Raw genomic sequence first — 8,140 nt, forward strand, 5'->3', positions numbered from 1 at the left:
TCACCAAAAAATTGCATCAACTAGAACTAATCTAACATTAGACCATCCAAATTATTGACCATGGTACTGCCAGGAGTCACAAATCAAAGCCTAAGGAAAAATATGGGTACGGGACACGGACACAACACAGACAAGCAAATACGACATTTTTCCAAAAGTAGGACTAGAACATGTAGAGCACTTTTCCAAAAGTAGGACACATACACGTCAAATAATATATTAAAATTTTATTTTATATATGCATATATAATTTTATATAAATTAAATAAAATCACTTTTTTCAATAAATAATTTTTGTCTAAAATAACCATTATACAATTGAATTTTTATTCTCTAACATGTGGCCAAAAATTGGCCAGGTCGAGGATCTACTACATTAACAAAGCCAACAAGGCACATGAGTCTACAACATAAAAAAAAAAAATATTCAAAACGATCGCTTTGACTTCTCCCTTTCACAACTCATCTACTACGATTTGTACATTTTGTCTCTAGATGTGTCTCTGCAAGCTCAACTCGAGCAACTATAGCCTCCCCTCCACTGAGGGCTTGGGTCTTGATGAGGTGTCATCAGTCTAGGAAATCAATTCTGATGGGGGCTTTTGCAAGGGCTTCAATCACAATTAGGTGTGGTCATTCTAGGGCATCGATCACAATGGGGGTTTCGGCGAGGGCTTCAATCATGATGGGTGCATCTATCTAGGGCTTCAACAAGGGTTTTAATTGTGGTTGTTAAAGCCTTCGATCCAGGATTCCAATAACACTAGCATCAATTGCAACGAGAGTTTGTTTTATCCATGGTCAGTTTCTTTCAATAAATTTCTTTCTTTTAGAGGGAAAAAATAAATAAATAAAAGCAAGTGTCCGGCAATGTGTCTGGTCTTGTCCATTACATGTCCATAATGTAAAAAAATAAAAAAGAAAAATTGGATACTATTTTTGGCTTCTCAAACACAAGTCGGTGACATGTTCGGAAGTATGTGTCTCAGACATCTAGGACAATAATACATGAGATGATAGTGTGTCGGTGCTTCATTAACCAAAGCTAATAATAACATCGTCAGGGGATAGCAAAAGTTCTGTAGGTAACTATGGAATGCAGTTTAGCATGTGACTAATTCAACCGTATGAACACAAGCAGAACCTGAAAGCAGATGAAAGTAAAAATTGAAACATATAAGAGTAAAAAGGAGAGAGAATACAATATAAAAAAGAAGGAGGAGCAAGAGAATATAATATAAAAAAGGAGAGCCCTTTGACATATATAAAGAAAACAAGAGATATGCTAATGACCAACCAATGGGTGGTCATCAGTCATAATGTATGTGTAAAAAGTGTAGAAAATGTATAAAAAGTGTATAGAAATGTGTAAAAATGTTTAAGAATACATGGAAAGTGCATCGGAATTTTAACTATTTTTTCATTATTTTCACCTTAAACACCCATATGGCCATGCATTACCCAAAAACAAAGGGCAATGTGGAAGACAAGAAAAGAGAAATGGATTTGCGTGTAGCAGTTGCCAGCAACAACCAAAAAGATCAAGTGCCATCAAAAATTGTAGAGAGATGAAAATATGCAGCTGCTGATTGCAGAGGACATTCCCTATTACATGGACTCTTCTACTTCTTCTAAAGTATCCGTGTCTACCGGATATGACAAAGATAAGGGTGTAGGACATGTGTCTCCCAAATCCTCAAACTTTTTACGATATTTGAAGAATAAGAATTTCACATTAGCTAGTAAAGAAACGTTTGTAGCTCTAACATAGATAAGAGATGAAAATTTTGTATTTTCTCTAAATTCTATTTAATTTCAAGTACATTTTTACATAATTTATCACATCTTATTCAAGAATATTATACAATATGCAATATATGTGTCCATGACGAGTCCTCATTCTCATATCCAACTTTTGGATACATATCCCTCTTTTGGATACATATCCCTATATCCTTAGATTTAGATTTACAAAGGTCTAATACTTAGACACACACACATACACCCCTAGTACTTGTAGCCGAGTCCATGTAACATAGGACATTCCCATAGAATAAGACTAGGATCGATATAAATAAGTGCTTTTGGAGTGATGTGTAACGTGGAAGTAGTGAAAAATGAAGGGGAAGTTTTATATGGCAAGCATGATACCACATTGCACATTCCTTTCTCCTTAGATTTAATCAGCCCCTCCAATTATGCCATAAGTTTAAACTTTACTTAGCCTAATCTGTTCCTACTCATAGAACAGATAAGATTAAGTAACATTTTGGTTTCACAAACAATACCCCTTTTCAAACTCATAGAAGCACTTATACACTAGTAGTTATTATAAGTTCCTAATGACCAATAAAAGTCCAAAATGAGCATCACTACATCAATTTCCTTCATATTCTTGTGAAATGATACATATAGTGGGAAGGATGCCAGCAAGTGACCCTGCAAATGCAACCATTAGTTTCAACTCTTAACAGATTTAAATATACACTGCAAACAGAAAAAATCCACTACTGAAGAAAGACATTGCCCTCCAGAGATCAACTCTCTCAGTTCATTCTCAAGCTGAGACTCGGATGGAGCTTCCACCACACAATTTGCCTTTCCTTCAATCAAGAATGTGATTTCTCCTTTTGGTTGGCGAGTCAAGAATGCTCCTTTGGCTTCATCCAAAGTTCCACACCAAAACTATAAAGGCATGATCTATATTAGTAAATCAAAAGAGAACAACACCCGCAGACATGCTGACATGACCAGCAGTGAAAATATGTTTATCCACTTACAAACCATGATTGTCACAGCATACTAACGCGTCTAAGTCATTAGAAGACTATCATTGTAGTATTATAGTCAAGTAAAAGATGGGACTAAATATTCTGAAGGGTGTCAATTGGGAGAAACCACTGACTTCATAAATGCATCCCAGATTTGCAAGGTATATAACCAGCAACATAGTAAATTTCTAGAAAAACCATGTGCAACCAATAACAATTATCAAAGAGAAGAGAAACTATAGAAAATAACTTAAAATACAAACCCACCTCTTCATGTATTTTTGTCATCTCTCGAGCTATGGCACATTGTCTGCAACACATCAAAACAATGGCCATAACCAATCCTCAGGCAGCGTGCATCTTTTGGTTAAATGGAGAAGAAATGATAGGAATATATAGAAAACATAGGAGCCAAAATCTTGCACTGCCAATAAAGTAAATTTATAAACCAAAATTTATTTAGTTAGTCCCTTCCTCCGTCCTCCTGCCCCCAGTGCGGTGCCCCTGGGGAATCTATGACAACACATTTATACAGTTCTCGAGTGAGTTATGACTACAACTGCATTATAGTGAAAACTTATTAGGATGGACTTTTATTCCTTCTTATTTTGATGTAATAAGTGATTTAACTTTAACACAAGGCAACACAAAGATGTCAAGAAGGTCAAGAAGGATGTGGCTTGAATTGATGAGGAACTAAGCAAAGGCCTATAAAACAATGGAGAATCTAGCTCTTGATAGAGCTTATAGACATAAATGGTGAATGGATTTGTGTGCACAACCCCAACAACATATACAAACTTCATTTAATTTGGTTGAATATCTAATTCTTTCATGCAAACATTTGTCCCAATACCAACAGTTTCCAACGTCATTTTTCCAACTGCACCTGGAATACTAGAGAACATTCATTAATCCAGGTATTTAAAAGATGAAAATACATCAAAGTAAATAAAGGACCAAAGCAAAGGGTCAACTAATAAGCTCACCAATCCTTATCAAGTGATATCTCTAAATAGATATAGTAAATGAATTTTTACAGTGTTAAAAGATATAGTTTGCTTGAAATAGTTCTCAAAATTAAATTCACAATACTTTAGCGTTGCTTGATCTAAGAAAATGATGATTACTTCTCAGCAATCCTTCATGTGTTGCACAGAGTTGTGATCTCTTAAAACTACAAGAACAAAACAAAATGCCTAAAGAACACATAGAACGTAACACTGTAATGCCAATGTTCAAAGAAAAAAGAAGCTTGCCCTCTGAAATAAACTGGACTAGACCTAGACATGTCCATCTCTTACTAGATTAAGAACAAGAAAGGGCAAGACCATGGCATATGCTTAACAAGCTGACATGATAAGTTCACACACATCCTCATATTTTATGTAACTAATTTAGTAGTCATCCAAGACATAAATACCCAATGAAAACAATTTAAAATGAAACTTAAATCATATCAGAGATACTGTAACATAAATTTTTTATATTAAAAAGAATTTTCTAGTCCCTCTACTATTTTTCAAAGTGTATTCAAGTCAACAAAAAGATTTTAAAGAAAATGTATTTGGCTGATAAATATTCTCAATATACATTTAATCAAAAGAACTGCTATTTGCTTGTTCTATGATACACTATATGTATCAAAGATATGATGAATATGTATTCTGCTATACTCTTTAAAACTTATATACACAGAAGAAAAAAAAATGGTCTACGACTATCTCAAAAAATCATACGAAAGGAAACACAAATTAAGATTCTTTTTGTTTTTGTTGATGTGGCACATACCCAAAGACATGAAAACTCCTATTATTATCCTAAGGTATGATAAAGATCTTCCTCAAATATTTACTTGCAGTCACCAAAAATAGAAGAAGCCTCTTCAATGAATTGATGAAGCTTATGAGGAGGAACGTAGAATATCTGTGTTGCTACTTCCTTTGCAGATACAATCAACGTCTTCTTCCTTGATCCGGCATGTTTGGGCAGAAATCCAACTACAGACAACCAACAATACATATGATATTAGCTACTAGCCTACCACTATCACCAAATTGTTGCCAACACTAAGGGTGTCGAATTCATGAGCAACTTACCAAATGTAAACTCATCAGCAGCCAACCCTGAGGCAGAACGTGCAGCAACAAAAGCAGAAGGACCAGGGATAGGAATAACAGGAATATTTTCATCCACACATAACTTAACCTACATCAAGTTTCCAAAATACATTGTTTATGTCCATATCAATTAATTAACCCATGAAGCATCCAATTAAACTGTCATCTCGACTAAAATCTGAGTTCCTTTCAAACCTTTAGAGGACACATTACAAATTAAAGTTAGCAATATTTTTGAATTTACAATTTTAAGGTCATATTATTGCAAAAAGATTATTTAAAAAACCATTAGAATGAAAATTGTGATTGTTTCTGGGATCCTACATCTTAAGAGATTTGGTTTATTCAAAAGGAGCATTACATGCTTTCAATCTATGTGAACTAGAGAAAATACCAAATTGATTGTCAGTTATCACAATATAAAATTTAGTAAACCAAAATAAAAGAAGAAAATAAATTAAAGTGTACGAGTGTGTGGAAATTACAAACAGTTGTCATCCCCTGCTATATTTGTGCGCTATATTAGCAGACTAGGGTGACCAAATCAGTCGAACAATCAAATGTAACCAAAAAAAAAATAAAAAAAATTACATCAACAAAGAGTATAGGATTAATGTGTGCGGGAATGAAGTGTGGTAAAGTCCATGATAGCATATGGAGGTGTATATATATGCTCTAATACTGTGATGTAAACCTTACAAGCTAACAATAAGGATTCAAATGTAATTCAGTCGAGTAGAGATTGACATGACAGCCGTCATTTTTCCAAAGGAGAACATTTAGTTCTTCTCATCACAAACAAACAGAAAATTAAAACATGCTCAGCAATTCCATACCAGGATCACTTATGCCTGGTGTTCCTGCATCACAGATTTGGGCCACAATTTCACCCTGTTGCAATCTCTTCAGAACTGCTTGTTCTCTTTGAGACTCATTGAATTTATGATAACTTAGCTGGAAATCTAAAGCTTACCATTAGAAAGAGAATAAGAATGCCAAATATCAGTTAACGTTATCAAACAAAATCGATAAACCTATTCCCAGTTCAATTCCTTCCTAGATCTAGTTCAAGAACCTGGAATTCCCTTAGGGTTCTCTAATTTTAGATTCAAGAATTTTTTTTTTTTTAATTTTTTATTTTATACAATCACAACTAAGTTAAAGGATCCTAATTTTTGTAACAGGACAACAATTGTTTTAGATTAACAAATTTTTTTAAAAAAAATTGTGTTTAACCCATTAAAGAACCCAATTTCACAATACGCAATTGACATTGAACAAATTTTTCCCAACTCAGATTCAAGAAGTATATAAAAAAAAGAATAAATTCACAATCTAAAACAATACAGTCGCATGCTTTCAAAATTAATTCAAGAACCTAGAGTTGCTTAAGGTTCTCTAATTTTACATAATTTTGGAGTTGCTCAATCAAAACCTTGATTTTTCAGTGAAAATCCCCAAATCAAAACCCTAGTTTGAACCTACAAACCTGATTGAATGGTGGAAGTGTTCTTCTTCGCGTGCGTTCGTCTCTTCCTTCTCCTCTCGGCCGTCTTCTCTCTCCGTCGTTACTTCTCTTTCTTCGTTCTTTTCTTCTAGCTCAGGGCTCTGTCTGTGTGTATTTTCTTTGTCCATCTTCTCCTTCTCACTCGTTGTTATGCCAGTTGGGGTTTGGGATTGGGGATTTGGGGTCTGATAGAAAGAGAGAGAGTGAGGGTTTTGAAGAGTTTTTGCAGAGAGATGAAAAAAAAGAGAGAGGAGGGTTTGGGATTTGGGGTCTGATGGAGAGAGAGGGTAGGGGTTTGAAGAGTTTTTGCAGAGACATGAGGGTTCGAACCCTCTCTCTTCTCCCTCTCTCCTAGTTTTATCCGATTACAGCTTTCTATCTTCCTTAACCCAATTAGAAGCCAAACAATTTGATAAAAAAAAAAATTTCTAATATATTTTTGGTCATTGGCGCCGCATGTATCTCATTTTGGCGCTTTTTAATTTTCAGTCATACCATTCGCGGCATAAATTATGTGTCGTAAAAATATAATATTTTAAACGGTTGGCATTTTGTGCATCGTAAAAAGTATAATTTTTAATGATTGAATTTTTGTGTGTTGTGAAATGTTCAATATTTTTAACGACTGTTATATGCATGTCGTTTATAGTTAATGTATTAACGACATGCCATATGTATGTCATAGAAATGTTTTATTATTTACGGTTAACATTGCAAGCCGTCAAAAAAATCATTGTGATTAGCATTCACGACTTACGCAATAAACATGTCGTGGTTGGGAAATTATTTACGACATGCAAAAAAAGCAAGTCGTAAAAAGGAGAAACCACAGCTTGCATTTACTCTATGTCGTTGATGTGAAGTCGTAAAAATCCAATTTTGTTGTAGTGAAAAAAAAAAAAAAAGGGAATTTTAAGAGGGAAATGTCCACCGCCGATCAGCAGATCACCCCAAAAAAATAAATAAAATAAAATAAAATAAAATATTCAAACAATTTTTAAATTTGTTTTTTAAAAAAAATTAAAAATAATTTCAGAGCAATAAAAATCAAAATTATATTTTTAAAATTTTAAAAAGTATTAATGACCTAAAAGATTAAAAAAAATTAGATTTGTTTTTTTTTGAAAAAAATTAAAAATAATTTGAAAGCAATAAAAATCAAAATTATATTTTTAAAATTTTAAAAAGTATTTATGACCTAAAAGATAAAAATATACAAAAATGATAAGTTTTTTTTTTTCACCCAATTTTTTTTTTTTTTTTAGTTTTTTAGGAAAAAAAAATTTGAAACTAGTTTCTGAAAATAAAAACAAACATATTGAAATTGATAATCTAACCATATTCTTTAAAAAAGTTTAAATTATCTCAAATTAGTCATCTCAACTTAAGAGTGTGTTTGGGCTCAATGGGTTCATTTTGTGATCTAATTCAATGATCATTTTAATTTTACAATTCAGTAACTAAAATATTTAAAACTCTTTCAAAAATTATAATAAAAAACACAAATCACTATATCACATCATTCTACTAGCAAAACTTTTACCAACGAATAGTGTCATCGTCGCTAAATGGTTAACTCTTTGCCCACGCCAACTTGTCGTCGCCAAAAGTAAGCACACTAATAGCAACACTCATTGTGTTGCTAAAACATAAGCCTCGTAGGTAAAAGTTTTGAAATTTTGGCGCCAACCAAAAAATTTGGCGCTAAAATAATGTTATGCCTTTTTAGCGACGGCAACAAA

At 33.2% G+C, this 8,140-nt stretch overlaps 1 long non-coding RNA gene across 1 annotated transcript; it reads right to left on the reverse strand.

The window, feature by feature from the left end:
* Positions 1-4,753: 4,753 nt before the first annotated feature.
* Positions 4,754-6,746, reverse strand: LOC145789093 (uncharacterized). Its single transcript, XR_014348192.1, has 3 exons — positions 6,381-6,746; positions 5,728-5,845; positions 4,754-4,979 (listed from the first exon to the last, which is right to left on the reverse strand). It is a non-coding gene; the product is annotated as an uncharacterized LOC145789093 (long non-coding RNA).
* Positions 6,747-8,140: the final 1,394 nt, after the last annotated feature.

Source organism: Camellia sinensis, chromosome 13 (assembly GCF_055761805.1).
Source record: "Camellia sinensis isolate YWXY chromosome 13, ASM5576180v1, whole genome shotgun sequence".
NCBI lineage: Eukaryota > Viridiplantae > Streptophyta > Magnoliopsida > Ericales > Theaceae > Camellia > Camellia sinensis.